We start from the raw sequence: 22,633 nt of genomic DNA on the forward strand, positions 1-22,633 counted from the left end.
TCGAGTTCGTCAAGTAACCCGATTGTCCGATGTATGTTCACCATGTATAGACACTATTATTTGAATCTAGGGTACCAAACTTACCGATGAAATTCCATTAACCGTTGTACCTTGATCCGCTAAGACTCATGAGCCGGACATGGTGGTATGGGACACCGTGGTCGAGCTGTCGGCCTACGCTGGGGTGACGAGCCTCCCCGTAGTGACCAGTGAGCACACCAGACTTGTGAGCCGATTATGGTGGTATGGGACACTATATTCGTGCTGTCGCCCTACATTGATTGGTGACGAGCCCTTTGTAGTGACCTCAAGCATACCTTGATATTGCATTAGGGCGACGAGCCTTAGAGTAGTAACGAAGGTATGATAGGCGTGCATTGATTGGTGATGAACCCTTTGCAGCGACCCAAAACCATATGATCGTATGAGATGGCCTAGGACTAACGACCCTAGAATGGATCACTGTATGGAAATTGATATGAGGAAGGTACCTTAGCTTCCCAATCCTGCTGTATGAAAAGGACTGATAACAACTTGGTAATCATGTTCATGCACCGCATTTGCATGTGCGTGGAAGTCGTTGGCACTGCGGGAGGATGTCATGCGTAACGTAAGATGAAGACGCTGAGGGAGTAAGGCAAGGGCATGCATCATTTATACATACATCCTTGCACTAACAAGAGTAATTAGGACATGTTTGATTGTTCCACTTTATCATTACTGCTTGATTAAATTGATAACATGTTAACCTTTGCTTTATTGTTCCATTAAGTTGATCACTCACTCCCACGTTCTAGGGCGGTGTTTAAACACCAACCAGACTCTGTCTTAGATGTAGATGTTGATGCGACCCCTGAGGCAGAGCAGGAGTTCAAGGATGATGAGGCTGCATTTTCTTTTATGCAGTTTTCAGGCGGGTTCTTGTGAGCCATGTCCTGATGTATGGGGATTCTGGGTTTTCTTTTGGGAATAGAAAATTTCATTTTGATATTTGTAATATGAATATAAACACTTGTAAGTATGACCTGGCATGTATAAGTATTTCAAGGACTTGCACATGTACACATATGTTTCTTTAAGTCTTCCGCTTGCGTCTTTCACTTATCCCTGAATTATGTTTGCAGTTTGGCTTAATCTATTCCATGTGTTATGCACTTATATAGACAACATACATCCATCATTAAATATGTTGCATAAGTGATGTTTTGAAACTCGGGAGCTGAGTTATGCTCGACCCTTGAATTTCGGGGCGTTACAAGTTCGTATCAGAGCATGAATTGGATTAAACTGGACCTGGGTTATGGTCACACAACGCACGCTGTCACCACCTTAGTGTAAGAGGGTGCGAGTTTAGTGTAGAATTTGTGTATGTGTTTCTGTTGCTTCTATCAGTGAAAGTTTACTGAAAATGATCACCGAGATTGAGTCTGTGCGCACTTCTGATCACACACAGTGACCCAAAATCTCTTCTAGATCATCCATGAGTGAGTTTAGATGGTTTATCTTCCCATCTCAGCTCTTAAAATGTCTATAAACCTATGTTTGTATCAGATTTTAACCCGAGTGGGCCGATATGTGTCGAATCGGACTGAGGGCTCGATCGGGGCATTTCCAAGGGGACCCACATCATTTTACACTTAGGGGGCCAGGAGGACCTTGCCCAAACGGCGAGTCATCGCTGGACTATCCAAAGACCGGTGATGACCTCGCCGCCCAGCCGGGCGGGCCGGCTCGAGCCAACGCCATTGGGGCCTAGTGTGGCCCATTCCTCCATGGTTGGTCGATTAAAAGACCTCCCAAACCCTCTTTCCTTCATAAAATACCCTCCCAAGCTTTCCTTTTCTTCAAGTCTCTCTCAAAACTCCACCAAAATCCCTCCCCAATCTCCTTCTTCTTCCATTTTCATGAACACCCATCCAACCCATCTCAAAAATCCATCCCCATTGCTGTTTTCACTCCCTTTTCTTCTCATTTGAGCTCTCAAATCCTTCTTTGGGATCTCAAGGGTGTGGAAGCCTCACCATTCTTCCCATTTCTTCCTTTCCTCTCATTTTCCATGGCCCTATTTGAGTTTGTCACAACCATATTTTCCATCTCCACCTTTCTCTCTTTAATGGGGAAGAATAGAGCACACGTGGATGAAGCCAGGCCTAGCCGTCCAACCTGTGCACGGAGGTCGAGAGGTGTCACCACGAGTACGATCGCCACTCGTGAGTTTCAGACCAAGCGGGACCTTGATCCTCAAGCTCCCGTTGGAAGAACCTTGTTGGCGGAGCTATCTCATGGAGTCTATGAAGGCCGTAGGGTCCTTTTTGAGGCTCATGTAGATCCGCGGCTATTTGGCGAGTTTCTCTTGTTGGAGAGCTTGAAAGGGGCCAGTTGGTGTCCTTGTTTGAGGGTGAATATCGCGCCAATGCGAGCACTGTTTGAGCTTTTTATGCCCTCATTCGTGATCCTTCGTTGGAGTCTCTGCAGTTCAAGGTCCCTTGTGGAAGCGGTCGGGAGGCCACGGTCAACGTCGCTTTGATATCCCGATTCTTAAATGTGCCACTTGGTGAGGTGCATGCTAGTGAGAAGAATTTAAGCAGTGAACGTGAGAAAGATCACCGTACGCTGCTCCTGTGTGGTCGTCTAGTCGAATGACAGCCTAATAGAAGCCTTCTAACTACCAACATGATGGACGACTTCCGCTTGCTTCACCACATGTGTACATTTAATGTTTATCCAAGGTGGAGCAACCACAGCTAGTGTACGCGCTTGATGGTAGATTTTCTGTATCAGGTGGGGCAAGGAGAGAAGCTATGTGTGTCAATGTACATCTTGCGTCAGATTATCCTTATCACTTGTTCGAACAGGAGGACCGAATCACTCCCATTTAGCCGACTCATTTGTAAGTTTGCACATGAGTTTGGCTTCAGGCTTGGGTCAGAAAAGCCAGTACCTATTCGCTACATTAATGAGACAATCCTAAATCAGATGGACATTGGGCCTCGTCGACAACAAGCCTCAGAAAGTGAGGATGAGACAGAGAGCAATGAGGAAGAGAGTTATGACGAGGGTGGAGCTGAGATTGAAGAAGAAGAAGAGCATTTCGAGGAAGATGTAGAGGTAGAGGATACGAGTGAGAGTTCTCCTCCTGTAGCACGAGAGCAGAGCACAGATCAGGCTACCAGGGATGCCTGTATCACTCGGCTCGAGGAGGGTCAGGTTGTTCTATGCCAGGATATCATGGATCTTCGAGGACTTATTAAGCATAAGTTTAAGAAGGTGACTCGAACTCTGAAGTCTATCCTATGTTGTTTGCAGGATAAGGGCGCCCTGCCTCCATCTCCTAATTCTGGTGAGTAGTTGCAGTTGTAGTCATCCTTTGCTTTGTTTTGTTGTTTACCGTTGTTGGCATTGTAGTTGGAAGTTGTTTGTTGTTTTAAGTTTTAGATGTTATAGTTCACATGCTTTCTCTGTTGCGATTCATGTAATGCTGCACTTCTTGTATTACGACAATTTTGTTAAATGAAATGCATGTTGTTTATCGTTGAAGTTGTGCTATGAATGTTGTGTGGGTGGATTATGTGGATGTTGAATCTTACAGGTTGCATCCTTTGTTGAATGTACGGTATGCCTCCTAAGGGTTCAAAGACTTCAGCCCATCTCTCTTTGGTTGAGTCGCTTGCTAGGGTTTCTCCCCTAAGTGATAGCCAGACAGATCTACAGTCGGGCCCGTCTCATACTAGTGCTGGGCCGACACCTGTGATTCCACCTATGGTTCCTCCAGTCACGCCATCGGTTCCTGAGCCGAACCGTGCATCTACGTCAATGTTGTATGCATCTTTGTCTGCTCCGCGCTCTAATAGGTTTGAGCAGATGATGCTGCTGATGTAGCAGCAGCAGATTCAACAGCAGCAGCAGCACCAGCAGTTTCTGTCTTCCATGGCTGGCATCTTTGCTCAGTGATGGGGGCGACTCCACCTGCTTCACCTATGCACCCATCTGGGACGCTAGTGCGAGCGGCACATTTGAGCTATTCCAGCGCTTACGACCTCCCACATTTATGGGTTCTCATAGACCCGAGGAGGCTGAGTACTGGATTGATGGCATCTCTAAGATGCTGAGACCGCTGCACTGTTCTGAGGTTGAGCAGGTCGAGCGTGCCTCCTTCGTGTTTGAGAAAGAGGCCAGTTTATGGTGAGACAGTGTTCTTCGCACTGTTGCGGAAGGGTATGAGTGGTCGTGGCAGGCTTTTAAGGCATGCTTCCAAGAGAAGTATTTTCCGGTTACGTACCGACACGAGAAGGAGAGTGAGTTCCTTCGCCTCCGTCAGGGAGGGATGTCGGTGACGGAGTATGAGAACCGGTTTACTGAGCTAGGTCGCTATGCTCCTTTGATTCTGAGTGATCAGCCGATGCGGATGAGGCATTTTTCTGAGGGCTTGAGGCCTGAGGGTCGATCAAAGATGTGATGTGTTAGCATATCTTCCTATGCGGAGTTGGTGAGCATGTCTCTGCGATCTGAGCAGGACGGGGACAGGTCGTCCCGTATGCGAGCACCTATGGTTCCCAGACTATGACCTGACTTTCAGATTGCACCTTTTCTCGGTAAGAGGCCGCAGGCAGATTCTCCTCCGAGGCGTTTAGCGCCGCCCGCTCAGCAGGTCCGAGCTGATTTTCGCTGTTTGTACTGTGGGAAGATGGGGCATTCAGATCGTACTTGCTTTTCGCGTATGCAGGATAGTGGATTTACTCCACCGCAGAGGATTAGCCGTCCGATGCCTCAGGTTATATCACCTTCACCTCTTCGTTCAGCGCCAGCTTATCCATCCTTCAGACCTTCTGTACTTAGCTTCAGGCCACCTCAGCGACCCATAGTTCCTCCGCCGAATCGCCAGCAGCAAGCCCGAGTTCACGCGCTCTCAGCTGAAGTGCCTGTGGCTGACTTGGTGCCGAGATCCTTTGAGGTTACTGCTCACATCCAAGGTATTCCCCTTTCTATGTTGGTGGATACAGGGTCCACTACCTCTCTTATATCATATGCGGCAGTTAGGCGTCTGAGTTTGGGCACTGTTACTATGAAAGGAGTGACGCTCACTACTGCTATAGGGATCTCCTCTGCTATGAACAAGCGTTGTATGGATTGTTTGATTAATCTAGGAAGTGGATCGATTCTTATTGATCTTTTTGTTGCACCTCTTTACCATTATGATGTCATTATGGGTATGGATTGGCTCACGAAGATGCGGGCAGAGATTGATTGTGAAGCTCGGTCGGTGACAATCCATGGACCTAAGGGCGAGACAGTTACTTTCCCAGTTCAGGTCAATTACCCTTTTCGTCTTGGTTATTATACTTCTCTGTTGGAGAGTATTGCTGGATCGACGTTTAAAAGCACTCCTGCAGTTCGAGAGTTTGAAGATGTGTTCGAGTCGATTCCTGAATTACCCCCTCAGCGCGAGATTGATTTTACTATCGACCTCATGCCTAGTGCGGCACCCATTTCTTTGCCCACCTATCGTATGCCTCCAAGTGAAATGGAGGAATTGAGGAACCAGATAGATGGCTTATTGAATTTAGGTTTTATTCGGCCTAGTGTGTCTCCTTGGGGAGCACTTGTCCTGTTTGTTAAGAAGAAGGATGGTTCCTTGCGATTATGTATTGATTATCGCAGGTTGAATCAGGTGACTGTGAAGAATAAGTACCCTTTGCCTAGGATTGATGATTTATTTGATCAGTTGAACGGGGCATGGTACTTTTCGAAGGTTGATCTGCAGTCAGGGTATCATCAGTTGCGCGTCAAGAATGAGGACATGTAGAAGACCGCCTTTAGGACTAGCTTTGGCCATTATGAGTTTCTTGTGATGTCGTTCGGTCTTACGAACGCACCGGCCATGTTCATGGATCTGATGAACAGGGTATTTCGGCCATTCTTGTTCTGATTCATCATTGTCTTTATCGATGATATTTTGATATATTCTGCGAGTCAGGAAGAGCACGAGGAGCACTGAAGAGCGGTCTTAGATACTCTCAGGAGGAATCATCTTTTTGTGCAGTTCAAGAAATACTATTTCTAGAAAGAGGAAGTCAAATACCTAGGACATGTGGTGTCCAAGGAAGGGATAGTTGTCGATCTTGCTAAGGTAGCTGCAGTTCAGGACTGGTAGCAGCCTGGTTTAGTTACTGAGGTGAGAAGCTTTCTGGGTCTAGTAGGCTATTATCTACGCTTCATACGAGACTTCTCGAAGATAGCCAGACCGTTCTCTCAGTTGACACGGAAAGATTTGAAGTTTGCTTGGAATGAGAGGGCGGAGATAGCTTTTCAAGAGCTGAAGGACAAGTTGACGTCCACCCCTATGCTAGTATTGCCAGAGCAAGGGGTTAAGTATACGATATATACTGACGCCTCTCGCGTTGGTCTGGGTTGTGTCCTTGTGCAGAAGGACAGGGTGATTGCATATGCTTCGAGATAGTTGAGGAAACATGAAGAAAATTACCCTACACATGACTTGGAGTTGGCAGCTGTCATTTTTGCATTAAAGCTCTGGAGACATTACCTCTACAGAGAGGAGTTCAAGCTCTTTTGCGACCACAAGAGCCTTAAGTATATTTTCACGCAACGTGACTTGAATATGAGGCAACGCCGATGGATGGAAACATTGAAAGACTTTAAGTTCGATGTTTCTTACCATCCAGGCAAGGCGAACCTTGTGGCAAACGCGTTGAGTCACAAGAAGACTATAGAGTTTGCGGCTCCGCTAATGATAGCAAAATGGGACATGTTGGAGTTTGTGCGAGACTTTGAGCAGAAACTTACGGTGGAAGAGCCATACGAGGTTATAGCCTCTCATTGACGAGAGGATCGTTGCAGCTCAGGCAGATGATGAGCTTTTGGCGAAGATGAGAAAGCGGGTTGGTACAGATGAGAACTCTGAGTGGAGTGTTAGTTCAGATAGGGGCCTACGATTTCGTGGCCGGCTATGTGTCCCAAACATTCCTGACTTGAGACGGGAGGTTCTCGAGTCAGCCCATACTTCTAAGCTTGCAATGCATCCTGGTAGCACAAAGATGTATCAAGATATGATAAGATCTTATTGGTGGGACAACATGAAGGTTCACATTGCTGAGTTTGTATCTCGTTGTCTCACGTGCCAGCAGGTCAAGGCAGAGCATCGCCGACCTTCTGGGCTGCTTCAGCCCATGCCCATAGCAGAATGAAGTGGGACTTCATCTTTATGAATTTTATTTCAGGGTTACCGAGAGCGAGGAAGGGACATGACTCTATTTGGGTGATCGTCAACCGATTGACGAAGTCGGCTCACTTCTTACCGATCAAAGTCACAAACTCTGCAGACGAGTTGGCTAGATTGTACATTAAGGAGATTGTATGTCTGCATGGTGTTCCCTTGGAGATTGTGTCTGATAGAGACACGCGTTTCACATCTATCTTCTGGACTCGTATCTAGGAAGCAATGAGTGTGAAATTGAAGTTTAGCACCACGTTTCATCCGCAGACAGATGGGCAGACGGAACATGTGAATCAAATTCTGGAAGAAATGTTGCGAGCTTGTGTTTTCAATTTCAAGGACAGTTGGGATGATTGTCTCTCTTATGCAGAGTTCGCATATAATAATAGCTTCCAGGTGAGTATCGGCATGGCTCCCTACGAGGCATTGTATGGTCGCCCGTGCAGAGCACCGCATTGCTGGGCAGAAGTTGGCGAGGGTAGTTTGATTGGCCCGGAGTTGGTGCAGGCGAATTCAGAGAAAGTTGACATTATTCGACGTCGACTTCTGACAGCCCAGAGCAGGCAGAAGAATTACGCTGATACGAGGTGGCGGCCGCTTGAGTTTGAGGTTGGAGACCATGTATTTCTTAAGGTTTCCCCTATGAAGGGAGTTCTGTGGTTTGGTAAGAAGGGAAAGCTCACGCCAAGATTTATTGGTCCATTTCAAATTCTGGATCGAGTGGGAGCGGTAGCATACTGCCTTGCTTTGCCCACACCACTTGCGGGCGTGCATAACGTATTTCATGTTTCTATGCTAAAGAAGTATGTTCCTGATCCTTCACATATTATCAGTTGGGAGCAGGTGCAGTTGAGCGAGGATGCCACATATGTACTACGATCGACGCGTATCTTAGACAGGAAGGAGCAAGTATTGCGTAGCAAGGTCATCCCTCTTGTGAAGGTACTATGGATGCATCATAGTGAAGAAGAGGCTACTTGGGAGACTGAAGCTGAGGTCAGAAAGAGCTACCCTCAGATCCTTGAGGAATATGAAAAGGTATAAATTTTGAGGATGAAATTTTTCTTTAAGTGGGGTAGATTGTAATGACTCGAAAAATTTTGTGCTAAGACCCGAGTACTACCTCTATTTTCCTTAGAAGTTAATTGTGGGTTAATTAGTGTTAAACTAGATTGCTTATGAAATTAGCATCAATCACTTTAAATTTGATCTGCAGGACTCAAAACCTGTAGTATCGTTAGCGCTATGTTACTCTGAAATCTGGGATTCAACACTAAATCCAGTTGCTCTTGGGAATTTTTAGAAGCTTTGGATCGGACCTGGATCGCGCGTCAAAAGTCCGATAGCGATGATCTTAGACAGTTATGGTCACCATGTTGGACTTGACCATCACCTCAAAAATTAAGTCCAAATGATGTCCTGGGTCGATTTAATTGAGTCCGGAGTAAAGAGTGTGAGAACGGTGAGAAATTAAATATGATTTTATGAAATCTGAGTCGTGTCGCTTGCACAACGATTTTAAGCAATCTGACCGTTGGATTCTGACCCAATTTCACCCTCGGATCAGGGAAGATGGCCCAGGCATGTCATAATGCTTGTGGACCTGATCGAGTTTCGGTGACCGTCAAATTGAGTGTGGTCTGCCACGGCTAATCTGTAAATCCGATCGGTACGAAAACTCAACTTGACCTAGATCCATGGTCAGTGAGCTTAAGACCAACCGCACGTGGAGAAAGGACCACCGGAAGTGCTCCGTTGGATCGAGAGAGGCCTGATTTGGTTATAACCTAAGTATACCTTGGCCCAAGGGCTATTTTCAGCAATGTTAGGCCTATATAAAGACCTTAAAACCCTCACTCTCTATTCCATACGAATTTCCTAACCCTAGCTAAGAAAGAGAGGGGAAAAGAGAGAGAAAGTGAGAGAGAAGTTGGTGAATCATCTTAAGATTCTTTCATTTTACTCTACATCCTTAAACCATCACTTTTGAATCGTTATTCCGGCGATTCTAAGTTCCTTCTTGGGTAAGTTAATCTAACCCTAATCTGTTTAGAGCTTCGAATAGTCTATGTGTTGATATAACTCATTTTTATTCTTGCCTTAGGTTATCTAGTCTCCGTTGACGAAGACATATCGTCTCCGTTGAGCCATGTCCTGATGTACGGGGTTCTGAGTTTTCTTTTAGGAATAGATAATTTCATTTTGATACTTGTAATTTGAATATAAACACTTGTAAGTATGACCTGGCATGTATAAGTATTTCAGGGACTTGCACATGTACACATATGTTTCTTTAAGTCTTCCGCTTGCGTCTTTCACTTATCCCTGAATTATGTTTGCAGTTTGGCTTAATCTATTCCATGTGTTATGCACTTATACAAACAACATACATCCATCATTAAATATGTTGCATAAGTAATGTTTTGAAACTCGAGAGCTGAGTTATGCTCGACCCCCGAATTTTAGGGCGTTACAAGTTGGTATCAGAGCATGAATTGGATTAAACTGGACCTGGGTTATGGTCACACACCGCACGCTGTCACCACCTTAGTGTAGGAGGGTGCGAGTTTAGTTTAAAATTTATGTATGTGTTTCTGTTGCTTCTATCGGCGAAAGTTTACTGAAAACGATCACCGAGATTGAGTCTGTGCGCACTCCTGATCACACACAGTGACCCAAAATCTCTTCTAGATCATCCATTGGCGAGTTTAGATGGTTTATCTTCCCATCTCAGCCCTTAAAATGTCTATAAACCTGTGCTTGTATCAGATTTTAACCCGAGTGGCCCGATATGTGTCGAATCAGACTGAGGGCTCGATCGGGGGATTTCCAGGGGGACCCACATCATTTTATACTTAGGGGGCCACGAGGACCTTGCCCAAACGGCGAGTCATTGCCGGACTATCCAGAGACCGGCGATGACCTCGCCGCCCAGCCGAGCGGGCCGGCTCAGGCCAACGCCATTGGGGCCTAGTGTGGCCCATTCCTCCATGGTTGGTCAATTAAAACACCTCCCAAACCCTCTCTCCTTCATAAAATACCCTCCCAAGCTTTCCTTTTCTTCAAGTCTCTCTCAAAACTCCACCAAAATCCCTCCCCAATCTCCTTCTTCTTCCATTTTCGTGCACACCCATCCAACCCATCTCAAAAATCCATCCCCATTGCTATTTTCACTCCCTTTTCTTCTCATTTGAGCTCTGAAATCCTTCTTTGGGATCTCAAGTGTGTGGAAGCCTCACCATTCTTCTCATTTCTTCCTTTCCTCTCATTTTCCATGGCCCTATTTAAGTTTGTCACAGCCATATTTTCCATCTCCACATTTCTCTCTTTGATGGGGAAGAAGAGAGTGCCCGTGGATGAAGTCAGGCCTAGCTGCCCAACCCATGCACGGAGGCCGAGAGGTGCCGCCATGAGCACGACTGCCACTCGTGAGTTTCAGACCAAGCGGGACCTTGATCCTCAAGCTCCCATTGGAAGAACCTTGTTGGCGGAGCTATCTCATGGAGTCTATGAAGGCCGTAGGGTCCTTTTTGAGGCTCATGTAGATCTGCAGCTATTTGGCGAGTTTCTCTTGTTGGAGCGCGTGGAAGGAGCCGATTGGTGTCCCTTATTTAAGGGTGAATATCGCGCCAATGCGAGCACTGTTCGAGCTTTTTATGCCCTCATTCGTGATCCTTTACTGGAGCCTCTGCAGTTCAAGATCCTTTGTGGAAGCAGTCAGGAGGCCACGATCAACGTCGCTTTGATATCCCGACTCTTGAATGTGCCGCTTGGTGAGGTGCATGCTAGTGACAAGAATTTGAGCAGTGCGCGCGAGAGGGATCACCGCAGGGATCGCCGCACGCGGATCCTGTGTGGTCGTCTGGTCGAATGGCAGCCTAATAGAAGTCTTCTAGCTACCAACATGACGGACAACTTCCGTTTGCTTCACCACATGTGTACATTCAATATTTATCCAAGGTGGAGAAACCACAGCGAGTGTACGCGCCTGATGGTAGATTTTCTATATCAGGTGGGGCAAGGAGAGAAGCTATTTGTGCCAACGTACATCTTGTGTCAGATTATCCTTATCGCTCGTTCGAACAGGAGGACCGAATCACTCCCATTTGGCTGACTCATTTGTAAGCTTGCACATGAGTTTGGCTTTAGGCTTGGGGCAGAAAAGCTGGTACATGTTCGCTACATTAATGAGACGACCCTAAATCAGATGGACATTGGGCCTCGTCGAGGACAAGCCTCAGAAAGTGAGGATGAGACAGAGAGCAATGAGGAAGAGAGTTATGGTGAGGGTGGAGTTGAGATTAAAGAAGAAGAAGAGCAGGATGAGGAAGAGGTAGAGGCACAGGATACGAGTGAGAGTTCTCATCCTGTGGGACCAGACCAGAGTGTAGATCAGGCTGCCAGGGTATTCTTTGAACAGTCTTGCATATCAAGTACTGAGCAAGAGGACCTGTGTGATTTAAGAGTCCATCAATGTGGTCATTGACGATCACTTGAATACGCCTGCCCCAAGTTCAAATAATGATGAAGTTCTTTTATTTGACAAACTCGATACTTCATCAAGTCAAAACAATTCAGAACTAAGGACTATTAAAAATCATCCAACCACTCAAATTCTTGGAAACCCTCTCACTGGTGTGCGCACTCGTAGACAACTAGAAGACATATGTAATTACGTGTGTTTTACATCCCAGATAAAACCGGCTAATGTAAAAGAAGCTCTTACCGATGAAAACTAAATAGCAGCAATGCAAGAAGAGCTTAACTAATTTGTGAGAAATGATGTTTCGTATCTAGTTCCTAGACCTAAAGACAAACACATTATAGGAACTAAGTGGATTTTCAAAAATAAGTCTGATGAACTTGGTAATATAATTTGAAACAAGGCTAGACTGGTTGTACACTCAAATTGAAGGCATCGACTATGATGAAACCTTTGCCCCAGTAACTCATCTCGAATCAATCAGACTATTCATATCCATTGCTTGCTTTAGAAAATTAAAAATTTATCAAATAGATGTAAAGAGTACCTTCTTAAATGGTGATCAACATGAAGAAGTGTATGTGGAACAACCAATAGGTTTTGAAGACCCTAAGAACACTGATCATGTCTATCACCTTAAAAAGGCTCTCTACGGGTTGAAACAAGCTCCCAGGGCATGGTACGAAAAATTGACTATGTTTTTACTAAGTCATAATTTTCTAATGGGTAGTGTTGATAAAACTTTGTTTGTTAAGAAACATAACGATCATATCTTAATAGTACAGATCTATATTGATGATATTATTTATGGATCTACCTATACTAACAAGACTATAGAGTTTGCAGATTTAATGAGATCTAAGTTCAAAATGAGCATGGTTGGGGAATTGAATTATTTCCTAGGGTTGCAAGTAAAACAACAACCTGATGGTATTTTCATTTCTCAGACCAAATATGCTCTGAACTTGATTAAAAAGTTCAGATTTGAGAATGGTAAGAATTTTGATACTCCTATGAGTACAACATTAAGACTCTCAAAAGATTCTACAGGTAAAAATGTGGATCTTAAATTATATCGTAGTATCATTAGCAGTTTACTTTATTTAACTGAAGTAGACCTGATATTGCTTTTAGTGTTGGTATTTGCACTAGATATCAATCTGATCCTAAAGAGTCACATCTAACTACTGTTAAGTGGATTATGCGATATGTCGCAAGTTCAGCTAATTTGGGTCTCTAGTATCCTTATAATACTAGTGTTCAGTTGGCAGGGTACACTGATGCTGATTGGGCTGGTAATATTGATGATAGGAAATCAACCAGTGGTGGCTGTTTCTATATTGGAAATTCTTTAGTTTCTTGGTTTAGTAAGAAGCAAAGTTCTGTATCGCTCTCAACTGCTGATGCTGAATACATTGCAGTTGAAAATGCATGTACTCAGCTTGTATGGATGAATAGAATGTTAAGCGATTACAGAATTGTACAGGAATCAATGGTTTTATAGTGTGATAATTTCAATGCTATAAACAAATTTAAAAATCCAATCCAGCATTCACAGACCAAGTACATTGATATTAGATATCATTACATTCGTGAATTGGTGAAAGAAAAAATAATATCTTTGGAATACATTCCGACCGAGACTCAACTTGCCGACATTTTTACTAAGCCACTCGACAAAAGCAGGTTTAATAAATTAAAATTTGATCTCGGTATGTGCAATCTAAATTGAATATTCATGTATGTTTATATCATAGTGTATATATATTTGATAATTTATTGGTTTAAATTTCAAAATTATATGAAAAATGCATATTTTAGTCAGTACACGACCATTCGAGGACGTGCTCAACCAGTCGTGGCACGACCAGTCGAGGACGACCCACGACCAGTCGTGTAGCACACTAGACCTTTTAAAATTTAGGGAAAACTCCTTCATTTCAACTCTTCTCTCCAACGAGCCGATGCCCGACGGGTCGTACCCACCTTCCTAAATCTTCAAGGTTAGTGTGTCATTTACGTTTTTCTTGTAGATTCTAGTCAATATTACTTCATTTTCACTCTTGGAGTAATTTATTTTGTGATTCATTACGATTTTGGAGTTTTCTTTTAGAAAATCTAATCTAGCAAAACCCCACTCAATATCTTTTGAAGCTCCTTATTTCTTTGATTCTCCTATTATAAATGGATGCTAGAGGGAAAAAGAAAACTTCCCGCTGTCCATCATCTTCTCGATCAACTCCTATCACTCAGCGCCATCTTCGGTCACCCGAAGATGATCCCTCATATGTGCGGGATTTGCAAATGCGCAATGTCATTGTTGAACGACCTATAATCTTGACCACATTGCTCCTTTTGGTATCCTTCCACTTCTCCAAGCTGTAGGATGGGCTAACATCTTACATTGGGGTGGGCCTGCATACCAGTCTATTGCGTAGGCTATGTGTCCATGTATTTCTGATTTTTCTTCTGAGAATTTAACTTTTTCAATTGCTACTAGAGAAGGGGTATTTCCAGTTGATCGTCACCTAATTTTTGGCCTTATGGATTTACATGTTAATAACAAGGGTATTCCTATTCATACTCTAGTTGAGAAATCCTCAGAATCAGAAAAATGCATGCTCACTAGAGCATTATGCAATTGGATGTGCAATGGACTCAGAAAGGGAATGCGCTCCCCTGAAAGTACTTGTTACCCAGATATAGGGTTACCCAGATATAGGGTTCTACACAGAATCTTTATTTCAAATCTGTATCCGTGTTCTGGTAATAACAGAACTGACTTCCTTTATGGTTCGGGTTTTGCATTCTGTCATCTCTAGTACTAAAGTTTGTCTTCCTTCTTCAATATGTCATTCCATCATTCAGTTTCGTCTCCATCCAGGACACAGTGATATTTCATTTGCCTATCTTATGACTGTGTTAGCTAATCACATGCAAGTTGCTATGCTTGTTGGAGAGGCCCCTATTCATCATCTTATTTTTAACAATTCTAATATAAACACGATGAAATTAGAATTGGCTCCTGGACAAGTGGATGTTGGTGGTGGTGGAGCTGAAGCAAGGAATGTAGATAAGGCTGGTAATCTTCCACCTGATGATATTAATATGTATGACATTTTTTATGAACTTGAATCAGATTCTACAAATGATCCTGACTATGAGCCATCTGATTTTGATGCTCGTCTACGTGCACTTGAGGAGAAGGTTGAGAACATGAATGTTGCCCATGATTTACAATTTAAATATATGCGTAAGTATCTTAGGCGTTTAAACAAGGGCCTTCATCAAATGGATCCTACCATAACTACTCCTTCTTCAGGATCTAATTAAGTGTTTTATACTTTGGTCTATATTAACTCTACTACTATTTTGTTTTTATTGGTGTGTACTTTAGTTTGTAAGACTGACTTTTGTTTACACTAGTTATTAATGTGTGAACTTGGAATTTGCTTATCTTTCTTTCATATCTTGACTAGTCAACTCCTTTATTACTCTCTTGTTCGTTCTCATCTTCTATTTCTTATTTGCTTCCTTTGTCATATAGTGACAAAAAGGGGGAGAATATTATTATGTTTACTTATGGTGAAATGGATATGGATGGATTGTTGTTGATATATGTGTGTTACTTAGGGGGAGTAAGTAAGGAGGCATTATAACTGGTTCATGTATCTAATTCATGTTGCTATGTGCTAGTTGATGATAACTGGTGCATGATTCTTTAACCAGGCTGAAACTGAAACTGGTTTCTTTTTATAACTGATGCTAGTTCTTTAGGTGTATACTGGTTATATTATTGAGTGTGTTTTGTCACAAATTTGATAAAGGGGGAGATTGTAAAGTGCTATGGTTGATTACTCCTTTGGTTGTCAAATTTTGTGGTGTCAAAAAACAAAATCTGTCTTGTGTAGCATGTTGATTTATATGTTCAAGACACTGCATCAAAATGCTTCAAGTTAAGAATGGTTATCTACTTCAAGAAATGCAAGGTCAAGTACTTTGTCCACTTCTGTAAGCTTCAATGTTAAGAGTTTTTAAAGCTACATCGAAAAGACGAGTGCTTGTTCAAGACTCAAGATAATGTTCAACTCAAGATGAAGTACAACTCAAAAACAATAAATCCAAGCTTTAGAAGATCTTAAGCTCAAGCTACATCTTGTAGAGATCTCAAGCTTCATAATCTTTAAAGGTCAACCATCATCTGAAGAAATGAAGACTCAATGTCCATACTTCACATTTAAGGTATGAATGACCTTAGATTGACCTTAGGGTAGGTCATTTTCTATTCATGATTCAAATTGAATCATTTTATAGATGTTTGGTCTGTTCTAAGACTAGTCCTGGACCTTGTTCGACTAGTCCTAAAACTGGCTCGACCAGTCTATGAAATTCCAAGATCAGTCCTAAGTTGTTGTAAATTTTTGAAATTTTTTAGTTGAGTTACGACCAGTCCTGGAGTCAGCTCGATCGGTTGTGTGAACAGTTCTCGACTCGTTCACGACTAGTCCTGCAGCTACGACTTAAACTCCAACAACTAAATCAGGCTCCGTAGGACCAGTCGTGGGCAGTATACGACTAGTCGTGGAGGACTCATGACCGGTCGTGGACAGCCTTCGACCAGTTGTGGAATGGTTTTATCCGATCGCGCTCAAAATTTGAAAATACAGTTCGTCCTACTACCAGTTGTAGTGTCATTAGGACCAGTCGTAGATGCATTTTCTGCAACTATCAATAGAACACATTTTTCAGAATTTGATCATTCAATTCAATCATAATCAAGGCATCACTCTAAGAGATAAGTTAGTGTTCTTTTTAAGCTACATTGTACATATTTAATATTCTCTTTTGTTAGCTTTTCTTATTTGATTTTGTTTCTGCATTCCAATCTAATTTGAAAGAGGAATTGGGATATTCCACTTCTTGGAATCAAAATTAAATAGTGCTAGCCCTAACTTGATTTAATTTAAAATCAATTAGAACTTATAAGCATTTCTTAAGTGAGTATTGGACATTGAACTTCTATATTCGAACTTCTACTCCAATTTGGTTCTTCTGGTCTGCTACAAAAGGAGAAATCCAGGTATTTTACATTTGTGTAAATTTTCTTTATTTTAATTTCTTTTGAGATTGAGGTAGAAAAATCTCATTATGTTGGTTATCTGAGGAGAGCCAGAAAACTCAGAGTGTGGGGTTTTTAAATTGTGTAAGCCCATTTGAAAGACACAATTGTGAAGGTTTTGGGTAAACCTGGAAAAACCTATTTTCATAGTGAATGCTAATATCACCTATGTGAGGATATTAAGAGTGGAGTAGCAAACTGTGTGGTTGTTGTTTAACAGTTGGTATACACACAGACGAACCATTATAATTCTTTGTGTCTTGTGGTTTGAATGATTATTTAATTTCTATATCTTTTATCATTCAAGTTTGTGGGATGTATGTGTGGATGTGAATGTTGTAATATTTACATTTCAAGCATTGTGGAATATTGTAATAGTTTAGAATTTATTTCTTGCTATTTCCTTTATTTCCTTTCAGCTTGAGTTTTTGATATTCAAATTGTTCTAGTAAGGTTGTCCTGCCATAAACCCTTGGTTTTTATGGTGCAAGGTCGTCCTTAGAACAACATTGGTATCATCCTCTCTATTTTAGTATTTGAGGTTGCTTTACATTTTCATATTGTGATTTGTTTAAAGTACTATATTTCCTTTATTCATTTAAATTCCATTGTTAAAGTTTTAATTTGGCATTGTCCTATTCACCCCCCCCCCCCTCTAGGACATATAGCTAGGCCTTTTCTGGAAGTTCATCATTAAACACGTGCATTCACAGCGATTGCTCCACCTAGGATACACATTGTGTGTGAATATGTGGTGGAGTAGGCGGAATTCATGAGTCATCTCGGTCGCTGAGAGGAAATGGCCTCGCTTTTAGTGAACTAGTTGGCCGCAAAGAAATCACGTGCGGCGATCTCTTTCACGCATACTCTTAAGATTCTTCTCGCTAACATGTATCTCTCCACGTTGAATTCCCATAATTTGGGACATCACGTCTACATCGACAATGGCCTCCCGCCTTCCCATGGGAATAGTGAACTGAAGAGGCTCCAACAGTGGATCTCGTATGTGAGCGTAGAAGGCTCGGAAAGTGTCCTTACTTACATGTGACTTACCCCGAAATATGGCACCCCACCCGGCGTCCAAAAGGAGGTCCATCACTGGATAAAGCCCAAATAGTTTTTCATCCATGTGTGCTTCAAAGATAACCCTATGACCTTGAAACCTTCCATGTCCGATATCCAACGGTAGAGTCCTCTTGATAGGAATTTAGGGATCGAGATCCCGTTTCGTCCTTCACTCCCGCTCAACACTAGTGCTAACCTCGGCGCCTCTCTGCTTCCTTGGACCAGTAGGGCGACTAGGTCTGGCTTCATCCATAGGTGCCCTCTTCTTTCCCATGTGGGAAAGAAGTGTGGAAAGGGAAAAGATAGCAGCCACTAGCTCAAAAAGAGCCATGAGAGTGAAGAAAGATTGAAGGATAAGATAGGTTGTGGGATTTTGAGATTTATGAGACACAAAGGTGGCTTTGTGTACTTAAATGAGAGAAAATAAAGGGAATTGAGGGTAGTAGGAGATGTGTTTGAGAGAATGGTGGAGGTGGGTGTAAGAAAAGGAAGAAGATGAAGTTGATTTGAGAATAGAAGGAAGATTTGAGAAGAAAAGTGAGATTTTGAGGAAAAATGGAGAGCTTGAAGGGGATAAAATGGAGAGAAATAGGGTAAGGAGGGCAAAATAGAGGGCCCCACGTGGATTTACAAGGCCCCACATGTGTTAAAGGGGCGGCGGGCCGCCACACCATCGTGCCTGCCCTAGCCCACTGGACCTGACCGCGAGGCCTCGTGGTAGGCACGATGGCATCGCAGTCCCCTTGACCCAGGGCCGTGGCTCCGCCCAGGGGACGATGGCATCCACCTCCCGGGGTGTCGAAAATGTACGGGGGCCACTTTGGTTCCCCTCGTTTTGTGTCGTTTGGGCCCCCGAGTCCGTTTGAGGCATTTTCGGAGTCCATCTCATGCATATTCACACTTTCCAGGTCATTTGAGTGTGGAATACACTGAATTATTGTCTAAAACCATCAATTAATGGTCTAGAAAGGAATTGGGATCATCTCATATGATCACAGATGCATACTGGTCATATTTCAACGGTCAGTTTCAGCCGTCGATGAAACTTGGAATCCTACGATTATTTTTACGTTTTATCACCCCCTCTTAAGTCAAAGTACGTCAGTGTGCATCGTGTTACCAAAACCCAAGTCCAGTTTAATCCAAATCATGCTCTGATCTCAACTTCTAACGCTCCAAAAATTGGGGGTCGAGCAGAAGGTCAACTCCCAAGTTCCAACACATCACTTATGCAACATAGATAATAATTTAGTGAATTAAACATGATTGGGATTATGCTAAAACAACATATCATACTCCAAAGATGATTAAGTTAGGCAAGCAAAAGACTGTGATAGATATATAAAGTATATGAGTGGTTATAGACCCCCAGAGTATGATCATGTCACTAAGATGAATATATACATGTTTGTTCTAAAATATACAAAATAACAAAGTGTAATGTCCAACTAATTCATATAATCCCTGTAATCCCATCGATCAGTACATGGTCTACATAGACCCACCTGATAGTTACATATAGGAGAAATCCTCCTCATTGTCATAAAAGTCTGGCTCTGCCTCATATGCCTCGCCATCATCTGCAGCTAAACAAAGTCTGGTTGGTGTTTTAAAACACCATCCTAGTGTGGGAGTGAGTGATCAACTCAGTGGTACTATAAGGCAAAGGTTAACATGTTATCAATTCAGTTAAGCAGTAATGATAAAGTAGTACAATAATCATGTCTTAAGTACTCTTGCTAATACAAGAATAATATGCTATAATAATGCATGCCCTCACCTGCACTCCCTCAGCGACACCATCTCACGGTCGCACATGCTACTCCCATTGTGCCTTCATCGCCAAAGCACATGTAATGTGGTGCATGCACATGTTAGCCAAGTTCTTGATTAGGCTTATTCAGATAGCAGATTCAGGAAGCTAAGGTATCTCCCTTTATATCATTTACCCAAACAATGACCCATCTAGGGTTGTCAATCCTAGTTAATCACATATGATAGGCAAGTTATAGGGCAACATCACCCCTGATTGAAAAGCAGTGAATAGGCAAGTTCAGGTCGTTATAGAGAGGCTCGTCAGCTCAGCATAGGCTTAGTTTATATTTGAGATCACTATGGAAAGACTCGTCACCTTAGCGTAAGCCGACAACTCGAATACAGTGTCCCATACCACCATATTTGGCTCACGAGTTTATGTTACTCACTGGACACTATGGGGAGGATCGTCATCCGAGCGTAGGCCAACAGCTCGACTACGATTTCCCATACCACCATGCCTAGCTCATGAGTCTTAGCAGATCATGGTACCAAGGTTAAACAGGCTTTACATTGGTAAGTAGTACCTTAGATTCAAGCAGTAGCGTCCATACATGGTAAACACACATTAGGCCAATTGGGTAATTTGATAAGTTTGAGTAGTATGAGCACATGTTGAATTAATCAACATGGAACACATAAGCACTCCTGGTGGTCTAACCACTGTCGACAATCACTATATGACTCGGTGAATGTATCCCTTGTGGCAAGACTAGTTTGGCCACTCGATCGGAAACCGTTACCGATTGCCTAGACTATGTAGTAGTCCCAATCATACTCAAATACAATTGGCATTCATATATGATAGTCAAACAACATTTAACAACCAATCCAAATACAATTCTCATTCGGCCATTTTAACAACCATATTGCACATGTTATCATATATAGGCATTTCATCCATAAACCACGTAGTAGCAAGACAGGTTATGTGAAGGAAACTATAACTATAGATAAGGTAATTGAGAATCCTATCTCAACACCCTCATTAAATACATTTCAACAAACAATTTCTCATTCAAACATTTTATCAAACACTTAGGCTACACATCTCAACATACATGTAATAAATTTGTTATAATACATATTATGGCAAATCCTTTCACAAGGGAGTTGTCATACGTACAACAAATATGAATTCTAGATTAATAGAAATGGGAAGCATAAATCATAATTTCCTATTCATTCAAACATTTCAACAAACACATGGAATGCATTTTAGTATACAACTTAGTTTACACATACATGATATATCGAAAACATCGTAACTAAGATCACATGACAGTAATCAAGTCAGGAATAAATCATTGCTGACATTGAAAGCCTTAAAAACCATAACCTAAACATTTATAGTACATACTTTTCGTCGGTACGCTCGTTACAAACTCGGTTCGTAGGCCACGTCTTTGTTTAGAGCACAATGACTACCTAAATCATGAAATAGGTTAGCTATTTCACTGATTCCTATATTTGGATTCTTAAAACGAGATTAGGGTTAGGATTTCTTACCCAAATCGAAGCTAGAATCAACGGTTTAGTGACCGTGGGGGGGGGGGGAGAGGGTTGGTGATTCAACACAAGGAGCAGTGGGACTAAATCTCAGTAACTATCTCCTGAACTCTCTCTCTTCTCCTCACTCTTTTCTCCTCTTTTCTCTCTTCTCTCTCCTAGGGTTAGAGAAAATCGTATGGAATGAGAGAGGGGTGGGTTTAGGGCATTATATAGGCCCAGAAGTGATGTTAATGGCCCCAAGGCCATGGCAATTTTCTGATCCAAGGGTGTAGTTGGGTTAAAATCTGATGGTCTGAAACCTTAAATTTTGCCTGCAAGCGAATGGTCCAATTCACTTAAATATGAGTTCATTTTTTAAAGATATTTGCGTTTCTCACACACTTCACTCCATGCTCAAAGTGTTCATTTCTGGATATTATTTGGACTTGATTTTCACAATGGTTGTTAAGCCCAGTAAGGTGGTCATAACCTTATAGTTTCGTAGTCATCAGACTTTTGACGTGCGGTCGACGTCCGATACGGGGTTTCAATGTGCTCCCAAGAGCAACTGGGTTTTGAGACTGATCTTAGGTTTTAAAGAAATGTTAAGTTATTGATTCTAATAGTTTTGGGTCTTGCGGTTCATATAGAAAGTAGCATAAGCTAATTTACCAATTAATTCAGTTTAGTACTTAATTAATTTTCGTCTAATTTCTATAAAATTCGACCCTTAGTGATTTCTGCCTAAGGTGGTATTCAGGTCTTTGTATGGATTTTTTTGAGATGTCACAACTACCCATTGGTTCTCAGTGATATGAGGCACATTCCAGACATTCTCCTCAACTTGATGTCGACGTGAAGGTTAGATGATGATGGCTATGAAAGCCGATTTGTTAGTGGGCGCTAGAAGCTCATCAAGGGTTCGTTAATCGCAACCTGAGGGAAGAAGTGTTGCACCCTTTACAAACCAAGTTTCAGTGTGTGCAAGGGTAGGTTGAATCCAGTAGAAGATTCAGCTACTGACATCTGGCCCAGGCATTTAGGCCACGTGAGTGAAAAAGGGCTTTAACTACTGGCGAAGAAGCGGCTCCTTCCAGAAGTGACAGATATACCTCTCAAAACCTGTATTGACTGTTTATCAGGAAAACAATATAGAGTTTCATTTGTTAAATTTGCTTCCCCTGTTAATAAAATGCATGCATTAGATTTGGTTTATTCTGATGTTTGTGGTCCTATGAGGACAAAAACCTTGGGTGGGGTATTGTATTTTATCACTTTTATAGGTGATGCATCTAGTTGAAATATAAGGACGAGGTCTTTGGTGTGTTTAAAATTTTTCATGCCATGGTCAAGAGAGAAATACGTAAATCATTAAAGTGCATCCGCACTGACAACAGTGGTCAATACATTATTGACTTCCATGATTATT

This window comes from Magnolia sinica, chromosome 7 (assembly GCF_029962835.1).
Source record: "Magnolia sinica isolate HGM2019 chromosome 7, MsV1, whole genome shotgun sequence".
Taxonomy (NCBI): Eukaryota; Viridiplantae; Streptophyta; class Magnoliopsida; order Magnoliales; family Magnoliaceae; genus Magnolia; species Magnolia sinica.